General features: G+C 48.6%; 1 protein-coding gene across 3 annotated transcripts in view; it reads right to left on the reverse strand.

Moving 5' to 3' along the window:
* Window positions 1-18,844, reverse strand: part of DLGAP2 (DLG associated protein 2) — a 634,262-nt gene that overhangs the window by 543,439 nt on the left and 71,979 nt on the right. For 2 of the 3 annotated variants that reach the window (XR_008710210.1, XM_055567595.1), the window contains exon 2: window positions 1,498-1,714. The exons of the other annotated variant lie outside the window; for it this stretch is intronic. The gene's annotated coding sequence lies outside the window, so the exon portion shown is untranslated. The remainder of the gene's footprint in view (window positions 1-1,497; window positions 1,715-18,844) is intronic. 3 annotated transcript variants of the gene reach the window in all.

Here is an 18,844-nt window from a genome sequence, read left to right on the forward strand (position 1 = left end):
AGGGCTGCAAAGTGGGAACACGAAGTTCCCGGGGAGACGCCCTCCTCTCCTGAAGCTGAGAGCCGTGCCATGCTTCATGGGCTCCCACTTCCCAGGGAGCTGAGGACACAGCCTCTCCATACTAATTACATCTGGTGCTTGAGTTTCATAAAAGACAGAATGGACAACTGACAAGTTCTGAGTGTCTTACAGAATCCTCCCCCACAGCCAAGCCCTGCCCCCCAAGTCACTCAGCCTCCAGCCCTGCTTCCTGCAGGAGTTGACTGAGGGGGTCTCAGAGCTGCTCTCACTTTCAATCAAGAAATACTGGATGAAAGATTATGTATCAGTGCATAAATTTTGTAAAGTTCAGGGAACTCTGCTCAATGTGATGTGGCTGGATGGGAGCAGAGTGTGGGGGAGAATGGATACATGTATACGTGCTGGCTGAGTCCCCTTGTTCATCTGAAATCATCACAACATTGTTAATCTGCTATACCCCAATACAAAATAAAAAGTTAAAAAAACAACGAATCACACGAGGACATTATTTTTCATACTGTTCACACAAATAGCAGGGGGACAGACTGTGAGTAAAAATCAACCACAATATAAGGAAAACACTAATTCTAAGAGGTGAGATGGGGTGACATGTAGGGGGGCTTTAGGACAAGAGAGTGACTCTTGATGAGAAGGTGAGGGCGTCCAGGCTGGACTTGCGCGGACTGGAAGGCGCTGTTGGGGGTGGGGTCCCTGGCTGCAGAGGACACGGGTGTCAGAGGGACGGTTAGTGCTCCCCTTCACAGCAGCACTAGGTGTTGAGAAAGTGAACAGAAAAACAAGCAGAGCGACTGGATCAGCCTTGGTGGTGCAGACTCGAGGTGGCAGGCCCCAAAGCCGGGAGCCCCAACGACTTTATGCGCAGGGAAAGGCCGGATCGGGCCCCTCTGGGAAGGGTCTCCAGGGCTTCTGAATGTGCTGGGATAGGGGGCACAACAGAGAAGCAGCCAGTTGAGCTGGATCAGGGGACAACGGACACCAGACGGGAAGTGGGGTCAGCTCCCGAGTACCGCCGTCTGAGGCTGCTGTGCGGCGATGCGCCGACAGGAGGCACCTCTTCCACGGGCCATTCCCTCCTGGGGACCAGGGCGGAGCAGGACACTCGCTGAGCTGTGCTCACTAAGGCTCTGGGCAGGGCAGGCCTCTCCAGCCCTTGGGCCACAGTTCTGGAGGGACGATTTCAGGGTCCAAGCCTGAACCTGGCACAAACCAGACAGCAGTGTGAGCCAGGCCACGAGGCTGTCACCCTCATCCAGCCTCTCCCCTCCAAGGCCCCTGCCCCCAGAACTGATCCAACAGCCACTCTGTTCTGTGCCCCTCGTCTGCTCACCCCTCACACCCGACCGTCTCAGTCGAGCTGCTACATGTTCTCTGTCTCTTCCAACGCCACACACTTCTCTTTTTTCTGAAGGGTCCGAGTTTACAATTTTAACAAGCTCTGGGCACAAGACCACTCACCCCTGCTTGAAGCTGCAGACATCCACTGTTCTCTGTCCACTTCTCTTCAAGGGGAAGGGTCAGGCCCAGGGTGACAGTGGGCTCTAGAGGGCTGAGTCAACCTTAGGTGCTACAACGGCTCGTGACCGCCCCCCAGAGGCCGAAGCACAGAAGCCTACATCCAGAGTGTCTGTGAGCAGGTGCCGCAGACCAGGAGAAAAGTTCCTTAGACAGGGGGCTGTACAAAAAAAGGTGGAGAAACGATCTTCCATCAGCCGTGAGCTCCCCCACAGTGAATCTCACTCTCACAGGCACCCTCAGTGTTTAGCCCAGAGCTGGACCCAGGGTATGGGCTGACAACATACAGACGGTCCTCTTTCCTACCCTGGCACCACCACGAGACCACATGACCACAGGACCACACAAACATGCGACCTCACGACCACACAGTCGAGGCAGAGAAGCAGAGGGACATGTGTGGCCCCTGAGCCAGAGAGGCACAGACACCACTGTGGCAGACACCAGGCTCCGTTTGTCAGTGGCGGGACAACTGTGTCTGATGGACAAACACCTGCACCCCAGGGCTCCCAAGAGGGCCCCCAACAGTCAGCCACCATGCGGGCCCTGACATGCAGAGGAGTGCTCAAACCCTGGCTTCCCACCGAGGCTCCAGGAAAGGGCCCCCAACTGCAAGCACAGCCCTCCAAAGGCATCTGTATTCCGCTCTACCTAAGGCAAGAAGGCTGCCTGCAGAGCTCTGCAGGGAACTGAGACCCATGGCAGGGATTCCCTTGTAGCTCAGTCAGTAAAGAATCTGCCTGCAATGCAGAAAAATCTGGGTTCCATTCCTGGGTCAGGAAGATCCCCTGGAGAAGGAAATGGCAGAATCCCATGGACAGAGGAGCCTGGTCCATGAGGTCACAAGAGTCGGACCATGACTTAGCAACTAAATCACAGCCACCAAGACCCATGGTGTCTCCTGAAAACACTATAGTCCTCAGTTTCTCTTTAAAAAGGAGATAATGTGCATCCAGAAGTTATCTAGATGACAAGATTCCTTGTCAAATTATTCAAATAATCAGTTTCCAATTTAATAAAGATATATTAGTAATAATGCAACTTAATGGCTGCTTACTATGGATGAGAAGTACACATGTTCACCACCAAACCTGTGCCCAGAATTCTATGAAGTGAGAGGAAAATGTCCAGAGGAGATCGTGCACGAGGCTAGGCTGCTTGTCATCTGTTTAAGAGCCGTGATCTGTGGAGGAGCTGAGGCACGCGGGGAGAGGGGTTAGCAGCAAAGGGAGCCCACAGGGAGCCCACAAACCGTGACTTTACAGAGGCTTCAAGTCAGTAGGTGACAAGAGGCAGGAGGGTCACCCAGCAAGAGACAGTGGGCAAGCACACAAGCAGAAAGGAACAGTTCCTGGCCACCAGGGGACAAGAATCCCGCCCACGAGGGGAAGGACCACGCACTTTACTCTCAACAAACATCACCAACGCCGCAGCAAACCTACACTGAGAAACACACGTGCTCACACACACAGATGGGCACACAACATGCACACACGTGCAGGCACACAGATACACACACAGGTCTCCCTGTGGTGAACACCAGAGCAAGCGTCCTGCCAAGCGAATCTCTGTCTCTCCTTCCACGGGCAGCAGGACAATGCCTGCCAGACTAGGGGTGGGGAGGGGATCAGCTCCATCCCTGGGAGCATCAGCTGCTGCAGGTCGGGGCAGGTTGGCAGGTCCCGAGGCAGCAGCCATGTAGTCATTGAGAGCCACCGGACTCAGGGGATCAGGAATAAATGGACATTACACAACGTTCCTCCTCCAACAAATCACCTTCTTGTCTCTAAAGAAATGCTCCCTCTGGACAATAGCCCTGAACAACTTCAACAGCTCAAAACCTTTCAGGACACGGGCCCACAAATGTCCTCACATGGGACATTTGAGTGTGTTTCAGCAGTGACATGCCGCTTGGCTCCATGTTCCTAACAAAGTCATGAGGAGGATGAGGAGTCTTCTGCAAAAATGCATTTCCCACGTGTGTTTCTCAGTGTAGGTTTGCTGTGGCGTTGGTGATGTTTGTTGAGAGTAAAGTGTGTGGTCCTTCCCCTCGTGGGCGGGATTCTTGTCCCCTGGTGGCCAGGAACTGTTCCTGTCCGCTTGTGTGCTTGCCCACTGTCTCTTGCTTGTGTGCTTGCCCCATGTCTCTTGATATGGGAGTGTCTAACAGCACAGAGATCTTCAGATGGCAGCCAGTGTGTGGGGCACACGAGATTAACAAGCAGGCACCAGGAATAGGGTAAGGTGGCTTCCTTTAAAAAGTGGCCCCATTTTAAAAGTTTTCTTAAATGTCATCCCACGGCATGGTCTTATCAATGTGCTTCTTCCGTGTAAGCACTGCAGAGGCTTTAATTAAAGCAAGTAGCAATGCTTATCCAATTACAGTAATTATAACATTAATTTACAATATTGAAGCCCTTTTAATAATCCAGAGCGAGTTCACAGTTAATAGCAACTGTTTGATATTCATCATTACCAAATGCATTTTTGCAGAAGACTCCTCATCCTCCTCATGACTTTGTTAGGAACATGGAGCCAAGCGGCAATAGGTGTCACACAAGCTGAATTCGGCAGTTTCTGACCTATCTTCCAACTCCCAGGTCAGCCAACATCAGACAGGCCTCATCCTTCCCTCCTGCTGCTCACTAAGTCCCTTTGTCATGTCACTGCTTCCCCAAACCCGCCTGCCCCACCAAGCTCACCCCCTCCAGAGCCAGGAGCCCCCGCAGCCCCATTCACCTGTTTCAGGTTGGAAGCAGCAACCAGCTCCCAGGGGAAGGGGTCCAGGACGAGGTGAGACATCCAGAGAAGGTTCTGTGTCAATCTCTAGGGAGGAAGCAGCTTACTCAAGACAAGGTCCGTGGGTGGGGGTCTCCAGGGAACCCTCAACCCAATACACATCAAGCTGCCTCCAGTCTCTTGAAATTCTAGGTCAAACCACACAACCAACCTCAAGAGTCTCAGAAAAATATCCAGTGGGAAGCCCATTAATAAACATTTACTTCTGGTGTCAATGGGAAAAGTGTCTGTTTTTCAAGGGTGCACCCCCTGCTAGGCCCTGAATGGATCACGGCCCGAGTCAGGGACCCAGTTCCTGACAGGAAGGCCGTGGAGGTGATAAGCGATAGCCTGATACAGAAACCATGACCGGAAAACGTGGCAGGGTCCCCAAGACACCAAGTGTCAGAGAGGGTGGGGCATGCCCAGACCTCATGGTGTCGTTGGATGGATATAAAGAAGCATAACGCAAGGATGACTGTGCACATCCTTTCAAAGTTAAACACACCAGCATGGACCAGCAGTTCCACTCCCAAAATTTACCCAAGAGAAATGAAAACCTTCATCCACAGATGGTTTATCTTGTTCATGACAGCCAAACGCTGGTAATAGCCCATGGAGAAGGGATAAACACGGCCATGGTCTGTTCACAGTCAGACGGTGGAGTCCTGACCAGTAATAACAGGAGACAGCTACAGACTGACCTGTCAACAACATGAGTAAGTCTTTAAAGACATTATTTTGAGTGAAAGAAACCCGTCATGTGCATTCCATGTGGATCCACTCTTTTTAAAAGAAGAGGCAGAACTACTCTAAGGTGACAGAGTCAGAAAGTAACCGCCTCTGGGGACCTCAGGAGGGAAACTTCCCAGAAACGGGCATAAAGGAGGTTCTAGGGCCCTGCTCTCTATCTTGTGTGGGGGGTGTTTACATGGTCACGTACAATTGTCAGAAATCGCCTGAGTACTTAAATCCGTCCATTTTATTGAACGTAAATGACTCCTCCCCTTCATGGATCACAGCCTTGTCATGGTGAAGGAGTTCACGTAACTCAGTGAAGCCATGAGCCATGCTGGGCAGGGCCACTCAAGACAGATGGGTCTCAGTGAACAGTTCTGACAAAATGTGATCCACTGGAGGAGGGAACAGCAAACCACTCAAGTACTGGCTTCCCTGATAGGTCAGTTGGTAAAGAATCCACCTGCAATGCAGGAGACCCCAGTTCAATTCCTGGGTCTGGAAGATCCCTTGGAGAAGGGATAGGCTACCTGCTCCAGTATTCCTGGGCTTCCCTTGTGGCTCAGCTGGTAAAGAATCTGCCTGCAGTGTGGGAGACCCGGGTTCAATCCCTGTGTAGGGAAGATCCCCTGAAGAAAGGAAAGGCTACACACTCCAGTATTCTGGCCTGGAGAATTCCATGGACTGTATAATCCATGGGGTCACGAAGAGTCGGACACAACTGAGTGACTTTCACTTTCACACTTTCACTTTCCAGTATTCTTGCCACAAGAACCCCATAAACAGTTCATTTGCTCCTTCCTTCATTCAGTCGCCCAGTTGTGTCCGACTCTGTGATGCCGTGGACTGTCCCTCGCCATCTCCCAGAGTTTGCCCAAGTTTATGTTTGTTGCATCGGTGATGCCATCCAGCCATCTCATCCTCTGACGCCCTCTTCTCCTTCTGCCCTCAGTCTTTCCCAGCATCAGAGACTTTTCCAATGAGATGTCTGTTTGCATTAGATGACCAAAATACTGCAGTTTCAACTTCAGTATGAGTCCTTCCAGTGAATATTCAGGGCTGATCTCCCTGCTGTCCAAGGGACTTTCAGGAGTCTTCTCCAGCACCACAGTTCAAAGGCATTAATTCTTTGGCGTTCTGCCTTCTTTACAGTCCAGCTCTCCACAACCATACATGACCACTGGGAAGATGACCATAGCCCTGGCTATACAGACCTCTGATGGCAGAGTAATGTCTCTGCTTTTCAGCATATTGTCTAGGTTTATCATCGCTTTCCTGCCAAGAAGCAGTCATCTTCTGATTGCATGGCTGCAGTCACCGTCCAGAGTGGTTTTGGAGCCCAAGAAGAGGAAATCTGTCACTATTTCCACCTCTTCCCCTTCTATTTGCTATGCAGTAATGGGGGAAGATGCCAAGATCTTAGTCTTTTTAACATTTAGTCTTAAGCCAGCTCTTTCACTCTCCTCCTTCACGCTCATCAAGAAAGAGACTCTTTAGTTCCTCTTTGCTTCCTGCCATTAGAGTGGTATCATCCACATATCTGAGGTTGTTGATGTTTCTCCCACCTATCTTGATTCCAGCTTGTAACTCATTCAGCCTGGCATTTCTCATGATGCGCTCAGTGTATAGGTTAAACAAACAGGGTAACAGCAGACAGCCCTGTCATACACCTTTCTCAATCTTGAACCAATCAGCTGTTCCATACAGAGTTCTAACTGTTGCTTCTTGACCCGCACACATGTTTCTCAGGAGACAGGTAAGATGGTCTGATATTCCCATCTCTCTAAGACCTTTCCACAGTTTGTTATGATCCACACAGTCAAAGGCTTTAAGCATGGTTAATGAAAAAGAGATAGCTGTTTTTCTGAAATTCCCTTGCTTTTTCTATAATCTGGTGAATGTTTGCAATTTAGCTCCTCTTCCTTTTCTAAACCCTTTTCTAAACTTGGGCATCTGGAAGTTCTTGGTTCATATACTGCTGAAGCCTGGCATGCATGCTTACTAGCATGGGAGATGAGTGTGATTGTCTGATGGTTAGCACATTCTTTGGTACTACCCTTCTTGGAAATTGGGATGAGGATTGACCTGTTCCAGTCTTGTGGCCACTGATGGGTCTTCCAGAGTTGCTGAAATAATGCATGCAAAACTCTGATGGCATCCTCCTTTAGGGATGTGAATAGTCTGCTGGAATTTCATCACATCCAGTAGCCTTATTAACAGCAGTGCTTCTTAAGGTCCACTTGACTTCGCACTCCAGAATGTCTGGCTCTGGATGACTAACCACACCATCACAGTAATCTGGTTCATTAAGATCTTTTTTTGTACAGTTCTTCAATGTATTCTTTCCATCTCATCTTGATCTCTTCAGCATCTACTCGGTCTCTACCATTATTTTCCTTTTACTGTGCCCACCTTTGGACAGAATGCTCCCTTGATGTTTCCAATTTTCCTGTAGAGATCTCTAGTCTTTCCCCCTTTGTTGTTTTCTTCTATTATTAAGCACTGTTCATTGAAGAAGGCCTTCTTGTCTCTTCTAGCTGTTCTTTGGAACTCTGAGTTTAATTGGAGGTATCCTTCCCACTCTTTCTGGGGGGATGGTTTTGTTCGTTGCCTCCTGTACATTACAGACCTTTGTCCACAGTTCTTCAGGCACCTGCTAACTAGATCTAGTCCCTTGAATCTATTCATCATCTCTACTATGAATTCATACGGGATTTGATTTAAGTCATTCCTGGCTGGCCTAGTGTTTTTCCTGGTTTTCTTTAGTTTAAGCCTGAATTTTGCTATGAGGAGCAGATGACCTGAGCCACAGTCAGCTCCAGGTCTTGTTTTTGACAGTATACAGCTTCTCCATCTTCGGCTACAAAGAATGCAATCAATTTGATTTCGGTATTGACCATTTGGTGATGTCCATATGTAACGTTGTCTCTTGTGTTGTTGAAAAGGGTCTTTGCTATGACTAGTGTATTCTCTTGGCAGAATTCAGTTAGTCTTTACCCTGCTTCATTTTGTTCTCCAAGGCCGAACTCGCCTGTTATTCTAGGTATACCTTGACTTCCTACTTTTGCATTCCTATCCCCAGTGATGAACAGAACATCTTTTTTAGGTGTTAGTTCTAGGAGGTCTTCTAGGTCTTCATAGAACTGATCAACTTCAGCTTCTTTGGCCTCGGTGGTGGGGGCATAGGCTTGGATTACTGTGATGTTGAATGGTTTGCCTTGGAAATGAACTGAGATCATTCTGTCATTTTTGAGGCTGCACCTAAGTACTGTATTTCAGACTCTTCTGTTGATTATGAGGGCTACTCTGTTTCTTCTATGGGATTCTTGTACACAGTAGTAGATATAATGGTCACCTGAATTAAATTCGCCCATTCCTGTACATTTTAGTTCACTGATTCCTAGAATATCAATGTTTACTCTTACCATCTCCTGCTTGACCACGTCCAATTTTCCTTGATTCATGGACCTAACATTCCAGGTTCCTATGCAATACTGTTCTTTGCAGCATGAGATTTGTCTTTGATCACCAAACACATTAACAACTAAGTGTTGTATCTGCTTTGGCCCAGTCGTTTCATTCATTCAGGGGCTATCGGTAATTCTCCTCTACTCTTCTCCAGTAGCATATTGGACACCTTCAGACCTGGGAGACTATCTTTTGGTGTCATACCTTTTTGACCTTTTATACAGTTTGTGAGGTTCTCACAGCAAGTATACTGGGGTGGTTTGCCATTCCCTTCTCCATTAGATCACATTTTGTCAGAACTCTCTGCTATGACTTATCCATCTATAGCCCTGCACGACATGGCTCATAGCTTAACTGAGTTACACAAGCCCCTTCACCTTGAAGGGGCCATAAACCATATGAAACAGCAAAAGGATATGACACCAGAAGATGAGCCCCTCAGGTTGGAAGGTGTACAATATGCTACTGGGGAAGAGCGGAAGGCAATTACAAACAGCTCCAGAAGAAATGAAACATCTGGGCCAAAGCAGAAATGATGCTGAGTTGTGGAAAATTCTTAAAGAGATGAGATTACCAGACCACCTTATCTGTCTCCTGAGAAACCTGTATGTGGGTCAAAAAGCAACAGTTGGAACCAGACATGAAACAACTGTATGGTTCAAAATTGGGTAAGGAGTGTGACTAGGCTGTATTCCGTCACCCTTCTTATTTAACTTATATACAGAGAACATCATGTGAAATGCCAGGCTGGATGAACCACAAGTTGGAACCAAGATTGCTGGTAGAAATATCAACAACCTCAAATATGCAGATGACATCACTCTAATAGTACAAAGGAAGAGGATCTAAAGAGCCTCTGGATGAAGATCAAAGAGGAGAGTGAAAAAACCTGGCTTGGAACTTAGCATTCAAAAAAACTAAGATCATATAGCATCCGGTTCCATCACTCCATGGCAAATTGAAGGGGTAAAAGTAGAAGTAGTGGCAGATTTTATTTTCTTGGACTCCAAAATCACTACAGATGGTGACTGCAGCCATGAAATTAAAAGATGCTTGCTCCTTGGAAGGAAAACTATGACAAACCTAGACAGCATATTAAAAAGCAGAGACATCATTTTGTCAACAAAGGTCTGTATAGTCAAAGCTATGGTTTTTCCAGTAGTCATGTATGGATGTGACAGTTGGATTGTAAAGAAAGCTGAGTGCTGAACAACTGATGCTTTTGAACTGTGGTGCTGGAGAAGACTCTTGAGAGTCCCTTGGACAGCAAGCAGATCAAACCAGTCCATACTAAAAGAGATCAACCCTGACTATTCATTGGAAGGACTGATGCTGAAGTTCCAATACTTTAGCCACCTGATAGGAAGAAACTGACTTATTGGAAAAGATCCTGATGCTGGGAAAGGTTGAAGGCAAGAGGAGAAGGGGCGACAGGATGAGATGGTTGGATGGCGTCACTGACTCAATGGACATGAGTTTGAGCAAACTCTGGGAGACAGTGAAGGACCGGGAAGCCTGGCATGTTGTAGTCCATGGGGTCCCAAAGAGTTGGACACAACTGAGCGACTGAACGACAACAAAACCATAATTATTCCTCAGTAAAAACTTATGAACGAAGTGACCTCAGGTATTCCGTAGGGATTTGCAAACAGGCACTCGCAGTTATGGAGACCTCGTGGACAAAGGGTCCCTGACCTCTGAGAACAAGAGGCAGGTGAGAGAGCAGGGAAGCGTCTGGTGCCAGGTGGCTCTGGGGGAGGGAAGGTGGTCCCAGGACAGAGCCTGGGAGAGGGCCGTGCAGGGTCCAGCAGGGAGCAGGCAGGGGGCGGGGCTGGGAGAGGAGCTGAGCAGCAGCACTGGACAGGGGTCAGGGGTCAGACGGTGGAAAGACTTACAACTCGTGCCCAGGAGTCTCAGCTGTCCTACTGGCGGCTGGGAGTTGGTGAAGGATTTCAAATAGGAGAAAGGGTGAGCAACCAGGCCTGTGCCTTTGTGAATTAGGAGTCCTGAGTCCAGGGCTCAGGCTGAAGCTGTGCCCAGAGAGCAGCACTGAGGGTCTGAGAGTCAGCAGGAGAGACTGTTTTCCTCAGAGCCCAATATGTCCCCTGAAAGATTTCACAAATGGTGCAAAAACCAAGAAAGAATCCAACCAGCCACACAGAAATCCTGAGAATTTCCTGCAGAGCAGAGGGCAATTTGGACGGATTGGGGGCCATGCGAAGTGGCCAGTGGGGTGATGAGGATGCAGAGACCAAGTGGGTCCCTGGCAACACAGCCTGTCCTCACTTTTGGGGTCCCTGAGCCTGAACTCACCTACCTACTAAAATTCATCTGTGTTGTATCGCAAAATCAATACTCGAATTAGAGTAATCTGCACAGAGTGACAATACACAGAAAGCTCTGGTGCACACAGCCCTGGTGCTGTGCTAAGTCGCTTCAGTCATGTCTGACTCTTTGCGACCCCATGGACTGTAGCTCGCCTAGCCCCCTTGTCTATAGGATTCTCCAGGAAAGAACACTGGAATGGGTTGCCATTTCCTCCTCCAAGGGATCTTCCCGACCCAGGAACTGAACGCGTGTCTCTTGTCCCCTGCACTGGCAGACAGGGTCTTTTCCACTGTGCCCCCGTGGGGCTCAGTCACGCCTTCCCCCTTCTGGCCCTGGCACCACTGGTGTCCTTATCACACTCAGCTTTTGGCAGTTTCCCACTTTTTATAGGTGATTTCACTGCTGAAAATGCCCTAACACTCCATGTTGAAGTCCTCTCCAAGGTCCCCAAGTCCAAGAAAACTGTGACGTGTCTTAAAAAACAGAGAAAGCATGTGTGTTAGATAAAGTTTGTTCAGGTGCAAGTTACAGCACTGTTTGCCATCAAGTTCAAGGAGCAGATCAATAACATACATTTAATAAGGTGCCTTTCAACAGACACATACGTAAACACGGTCCTATATTGATCGGCCAATAAAAACATGATGCGAGCCCACCACTCTGTCTTCAGTGGCGTCACAGAACACAGCCACCAAAGAAGGAAGCACTTAGGCTTCTGAAACAGCCCCCCTCCCTGTATGCTGTGCTAAGTCCTGGGGGAGCTGGATCTCTCCCCAGGCTGCCCAGAGGGTCTCAGGGCAGCTAACATGACCCAGGACAGAGGGAGGGCAGAGCCTCCCCAGGTCACTGTCACCGGACACGTAGCGGCTGGCTCCAGCCTGATTCAGATCACTGGGGAAAATTCTGTTTGTTAGAAACAATACTTGTCATCAGGCCCAAAGGATTTCAGAAGCACAGATGGGACAGACAACCGGCATTCAGCATGAGGACATCATGACAGGATGGAAGGGCACCTGACTCCACCAACAGAAGAGAAGCAGAGAAACAGCCCTTGTGACACCAACGTGGCAACGGCATGTGCTAGGAAACGGTGCCCCAAATTCTGTGAAAAAGACCTGAATAAAGGCATCTGAAGTGAAAACGTAGCAATGGTGATAAAGCAGGAGGACAGGCTGAGGGCCCTGAGGCGCAGTTACAAGCCGGCGGACACCTGGGATTCCACTAGGAAACTGCACATGACACGGGTTTGATAAACACGTCAGATCAGATCAGAGTGGGGAGGAAGGGCCGAGGGAAGAGGGGGCGGCTAGGGCGGTGGGGGGGGGGTGGCTAGGGAAGGAGGTGATGGTGGGGAGAAGGGGCCAGAGGAGCAGGGGACAGGAGAGGTGGGGGCAAGGGAGGTGATGGTGGGGAGGACGGGACCACAGCAGGAGGGGTGGGCAGACAGGGGGCTAAGGGAGGGAGGGGCCAGGAAGAAGGGCCGGTGGTCCCCAGAGACGTCAGCACGGCCACCACCGCCATCAAGACCAAGAGCACCCACAAAGAAACACAAACTGTCATCAGGCTGCTCGCAGGTGCACAGCAGCGGTTGTGAAGGAAAATGACTGTGAATTTTCATTCCAATGCTCAGTAAAATTAGATTTTATGTGGGAATAAAATATTTTTAGTCACCGAGGATTCTGAAAGCTTTCCCACTCACAGATGTTAACAAAGGCTCTCTACAGAAGACAGATACCAGCAAAGTGAAAGAATAAAAATTAAGAAGGAGACACAGGAGAAAAGCCAGCAGCAAATGAAACAGGGAAGGAAGCTGGCACGGCAGACCGGCTGCACCCGAACGTGTGGCCGGGAGTCCCCGGAGCTGAGGGTCTGTCACCATAAAGGGTGGGGGGCACGACAGAGTCCTGCTGGTCCAGGGAAGACACTGACAAAATACCAGTCAAATGGGCTGAACTCAAAGACACTACACTCCATCAATGAAAACACAAAACCCTCCACACACCAGGAGTAAACGCACCTGAGGTGTGTAGACACAACATACCCCAGGTGGTTCAGGGTTAGAATACTGGTTACTTTATACAAAAGGCATTAGGGGGAAAGTAAATTAGGAGTATGGAATTAGCAGACACACGGCGCCATCACCACTACACATAAAACAGACAAGCAACAAGGCCTGCAGTGTAGCACAGGGAACTTACAGTCAACATCTTGTAACAACCTAAAATGGAAAAGAATCTGAGAAGAATATATAACTGCACTAAACCCCTGAAACTAACACATTATTGCAAGTCAACTATGCTTCAATAAAAAAAGAAGATTCCTCAGGGAGGAAAACAAGGCATAAAAGAAGTGGAGAGAAATCCATTCACACAGGTTCTGAATAGGTTTTCCTGACTTTTAAAATATTCTGCACACTAAGATGAGGGGGAAATTTGTTTAACTGCTAAAAGGTTGTTTAACTCAGACCTATGACAAACAATCATGCTGTGATGAAATGTTAAAGTCTTTTTTGTGAGTGTCCAAAAGTAAAGGATATCGTGATTATTTTGGTATTTAACACAATACTACCTGTCGTAAACCATGCCATAAGACAAATAAATATTTAAAAATAATGAAAGGAAAAAATAAAATTAGCACTCACTGAGGATTTATCTACTTAGAAAATCCCCCCAAAAGATTTTTAAAAAATTTAAGAAAAGGAATTTCCCTGGAGGTTCAGTGGTCAGGACTCCAAGCTTTCACTGCCAGAGTTCAGGTTCAGTCTCTGGTCAGGGGATGAAGGTCCCACAAGACATGCAAGAAGGCCAAAAAACCTGAAAGTCCAAGGGTATCAATTGACAACCAATAAGCAATTCTTCAATAAGACAAGGAATACCATAGCAGAATCCTAAAAACAGGAAAAGAATACAAAAAGGTGACTTATAAAATAATGCCAAATATCATGTAAATACTAATATCGAATAAAATTATGTAAGTATGCTCAACATCACCGGTAATCTTGGATTTCAGTTAAAACAATGGTAGGACACCTCTTCATCAGGGTAGAAACTGTGGAAAGTGGATAAAGTTTCAACTGGTAAACACTCTACCTATCAGTTATATGCTTGAATACTCATTGATTCAGCAACTTCACGTATTAAGCAATTCCACATATTCAAAAAGACGAGTATGCAAGGTTGACTATTACAACACTGCTTATTCCAGAATGGGGGGGTGGGGGGCAGAAACAGCCTGTGTGTCCATCACCAGGGGAACATAAGCAGACACCGTGTATCCACACCACATGGACTGTGCACATGAAGCTGTGAGCAAAGGGGCTAACAGGACATGACAGCTAAACGTGACACCGATCCTCACCTGGAGTCTGCGCAAAAGGGGAAAGGCCAGAAAAGACGGGTTGGGTCAACTGACAAGAATGGAGTGTGGGTGGCAGATAAGCTGCACACAACTGCCTGGTGTGAAGTTTACAGTGATCCCTGTACTGTGCCTGCGGACTGAGTCTCCCTACTCCTAGGAAACACACTGAAAGACCTGCAGGTGACCTGCAAGGACATTTCTCACTTACACTCACGTGGTTCACAAAAAATACACAGTGTTTGTGAGCTGTGTGCAGAGAATGGAGCGCGAGTACAGACAAAGCAAGGGTAAACAATGACCATGGGTGAACAGGGGTGAGATTCTACTGGTCCTTTCCTGAAATTTTCCTCAGTCTGAAACTAAAAGATTTGGAATAAAAAGGTTTCTTTAAATGAATAAAGCATATTTTATGCACATACATTAAAATAGAAAGCTGTTCAGCACATTAAGTGAGAAAACTAGCTGGAGAATATGATGCACAGCAGGACCATATTTATGTTAGAAGCTACAGGGACACAAGTACACACTCATAACAGCTACATTTATTCCCACCAGTACCCAGAATCGCAGTACAGCAGGCGGGGGGAGATAAGAACCTGGGGGCTTAGAAATTTTGCATTCAACCATGAATTCCCAGAGTGTTTTCAACTCTCTTAAGAACATGCTCCTTGTTGAACTATTTGCACTTGACAACACTGGCGAGGGTGGGGCGGGGAGTTGGAGACTGTGGGGAAGGTGAGGACTGAGGACCCCCCAGCTTTTCACTGCAGAAAACCACCCGGGGGTCACACGCCCACAAGGTTGGGAGTGGAGGCGTCGTTCTCCCAAAAAACCTGCAAAATGCCAGGTGCTGCGGTTATTACTGATCATCACTTTTTTCCTTCAACTTCTCAATATCCTCCAAGTTTTCTATGATGCACTTCTATTACTTTGAAAATTGGGCAAATGATATAAACTAAATAATGTAATTACATCTCAACATCAACTATAACAAAGGATGGTTCAAAAACATGAGTCAAATGAAGGTGGAAAAGTGGAGAGAGCAAATGGGTTTTTTCCCCCAGAAAGAAATAGAGAATGGGGACATGTATGACTGGCTTCCTGGCAGCACAGGCCACATGCAAATCTTTCACAAGAGGAAGTCTGTTCGAGTTTAACCTGGGCATGAGGTAAACCAACCATCTAGGTACACAGTCACAGGATACCCGACCTCCAGGCTTCTCTGTTTATAGTGTTTCTATCTTCCACAGATGGAAACCAGGAAGGAGCAGGAAGGAAGCATTCCAGTGCTCAAGGGTGGGAAGTGGAGACGAGTTCCCACATAGACCCACTCAGCTTCCTCGTGTTTGGTCTCCTCATCCCATCTCGCTGTCACGGCTCCTTCATCCCTCTCCATTCCTGGACATCCAGGCCACCCTTCACTGACTGTCCTGGAAATGTGGCCCCCAAGACCTCCCGTAACGACTGTCTCCCCTTCCCTCCCCATCAAGGTTCTGTCCTTCTCTGTGACCCTGACAGGCTGCAAAGAAGGACCCAAACTTCCCTGGGGATCCGAGAATGTCCTTCCTCTTTCACAACCTTCCATCCCTGGCCCCGGGAAGGAGGTGCAGCCCCAGCCCCTTGGGAAGCTCTGTGGTCGCCCCAGCACCCCACTTTACACATGAGGAAACAGACCGCTGGCCATGCCACTGGTCCCAAGAGACTGGGGGGCAGCCCTGCCCAGGCAGGCCCATAGCCCCACCCGGCCCCCACAGCAGGACACCCTCAAGGACCGGGACCCACCAGCCTGACAACTGCAGGCACATGTCCAGCGAGACCTGAGAATGTGTGAGGAGCTCCAGACACTCAGTAGGAAGGACACACCCTGAGTCCCAAATGCAGGTGAAAAACCTGCTGAGTCAGTGGAGAAGGTGACTGGTGGCAGGAAAGGTCTGGTTGATGAGACCCAGGCCCCACAGGCACCGAGGGCCCCTAAGGGGGCAGGGAAGACCCTGGGCATCACCTGAAGCTCAGAGGCATCCCACAGGGAACAACGAAAACATAATAAAAACCCAGGGAAAAAAGTCACAAAGATGACTACTCCCTCTGATCAAGCAGAATGGAGCCTGTCATGACCGGATAAAAAAAGGAGGCTCTTGGTGAATTTCTCTATCACTGATACCATTCAGTTACATTAAAAAGGCTTCAGATTAAAATGCTGCCTCAGGTGAGGAAGGCTGAGTTCAACGTGAGAAGAAGGCAGAGCCCGTCCCTGAGTCCGCTCTGTGCACCACATCCCTGAGCGCTGCACACACCACACCAGCACCGTTCCTCGGGGTGCAAGATCTGACCTGCGGAATGCACACCTACAGTACTAAAGGTGGGTGATTTATACACAGCTCCTGACTCCTCCGAAGGATGAAAACACAACTGTGAGTCCCTCACAACCATCCCGGGAACAGTGAGATGGCCAAGGAACACTCCCGAGGCCCCAGGGTTCCCACGGCCAGACCACTGAAGACGGCCAGCCAGCACCGCAGAACTGCCCATTTCTCTACAGAATTAACGATAAAAAAGGAGTCACGGGAAAACACAGGGTTTGGTTCTAGATTTGGGGGAAGGTAACAGCTTCATAACCTGTCAAGTGTAACTGTATTTCATCACTGAAAGGCACACATCTGACCAAGTGGTATTTTACTGATAAAGAGGGTTTCACTCAGCATGAACAGGGAAAGACCTAACATGATCACTCTGCGAGGGGCAGGCAAACCCTGACATCATCTCCCCAGATGTGACAGATAGAGTTCCGAGCCACCAAGCTTCCTGGGTCAAGGGTGCCAGGGTTCCGAGAGCTGTGAGGCTGCCCACTGGTCAAGGCCGGTCTGGACCAACAGGCAAAGAGCAAACAGGCCCAGCCCTGCCCTGGTACCCCTTCTCCAGAGCACCTCACGGCCTAGCAGGTACATACACAGGCGCCACCCGCCAACTCCAGCTGGTTCTGGGTGTCCTACAAAAGTGTCTTCTGAAATAAATCTCCAAGGTGAAAATTCTAGCAGAGGCTGAGACAGCAGTATCTGGTTTTGCTCTGGCTGCTAGCACATGTCCCCACGCTTCTGCAGCTGGAAGGCCAGGATCCAGGTGCTGGCAGTGGGGTCAAGGCGAGGTCCCCCCTCCCACCTTTCAGCCACCTTCTCACTCCACCTTCTCCAGGTACAGAGGTGGTTCTGTGTCTCTCCCCATAAGCACACTGATCCCACTTGTGACCCCATAACCCTGTTCACTTCCCAAAGGTCACATCACACTAACCAGGGCTTCACCACACTCACTATGAGGGGACCATCCACAGCAAGTCCCCACATAAAATGATCTGACCAAGCAGGGGCTCAGGCACCGAATGGCCAGGTGGGGCAAACCCACCCTGGGCCTCCCAGGCGGCTTCCTGCAAACACTTCCCACCTGTATCTTCACCCAAACTCAAGGATGAGAACTGGGTGGAGCAGCATCAAGCTGTTTCAGCAAAAGACCCATCTGATGGGACCTCTCTTGACCTTCCTTCCAATAAGCAAAGAACACGGAGGTCAAGAGAGGGGTAACAGGAATTCAATAAGCAAAGAACATAGCAGACAGGAGGGGGGAACAGGAATTCAACAACAAGCAGAGAACATGGAGGACAGAAGGGGGAACATGACTTCTTTTCTTAAACAGTGTAAGTGTATGGTTTCCAGTTCCAGAGACCAAAGTCCAGACATCTCAGGAGGAGGGTCAAGGTGCTGAGATGGGGGACTAGTCCTCTGCGGGGGGACACCAGGCCTCCCCACCTGATTTATGAAGACAGCATGGGGAACATAATACGTTCCTAAGAGTTTCATAGTATTAACTTTGCAGAAAAGCCCGGGACACACAGAGACGAGGGGCAGGAGAGCATCAGGACACAGGTGCAGAAACAGGATCAGGATGTGATCAGGCATGGACGTGGGCAGTACAGAAGAAACTGCCCGGCTCTTCAGGAAGCACTCAGTCCTAGAGATTGAGCAAAATCTGAATCAGGAAAGACAGATAAGCAGTAAGGATGGAGATTCGTTTCCTGAAAGAAAATTGTGAGCCTGTGAGATTAAAGGATCTGCTTGATTAAAGAATCTAAAATAATATCAAGTCCGGGGGCTACTTTAATAACGAAACAGAACAGAGAAAGAAAATTAAAAAAGAGAACTAAAGAGAAAGCTATTCTTTCCAGTTATAACTCACAAGAGACCAGAACCTGTCTTCCGGCTTCGCTGAGAGACCCTGTCTGACCTGAGGAGGTCCCTGGCTCCGGGCAGTGCCTGGGTCCAGTAGTTCCCCTCCAGCCAAGAAGGTATTTTTTCCATTGGCCTCAAAGAGACTGTACTAAAATATTAACACTAGTTTTATGATTTTTCAAAATCACTCAATTTTTAGAGTTTAAGTTCTATGATTGTCCATGTGAAATAAGCTGACAACCAGAACCCCTTCTGGACCACTTCTATCCCCTTAAGCCACACACAGCTCCTCCACATTCTTAACATTTTCTAAGAATCACCCTTTTGGGTGTATCTTTAGCTTTCAGTCGTGGGCAACAAGGATAAGAGTGGGGATCAGGACCACCAGGGCCTGAGGGGGCAAG

Source organism: Bubalus kerabau, chromosome 2, assembly GCF_029407905.1.
Source record: "Bubalus kerabau isolate K-KA32 ecotype Philippines breed swamp buffalo chromosome 2, PCC_UOA_SB_1v2, whole genome shotgun sequence".
In the NCBI taxonomy this organism is placed as follows: domain Eukaryota; kingdom Metazoa; phylum Chordata; class Mammalia; order Artiodactyla; family Bovidae; genus Bubalus; species Bubalus kerabau.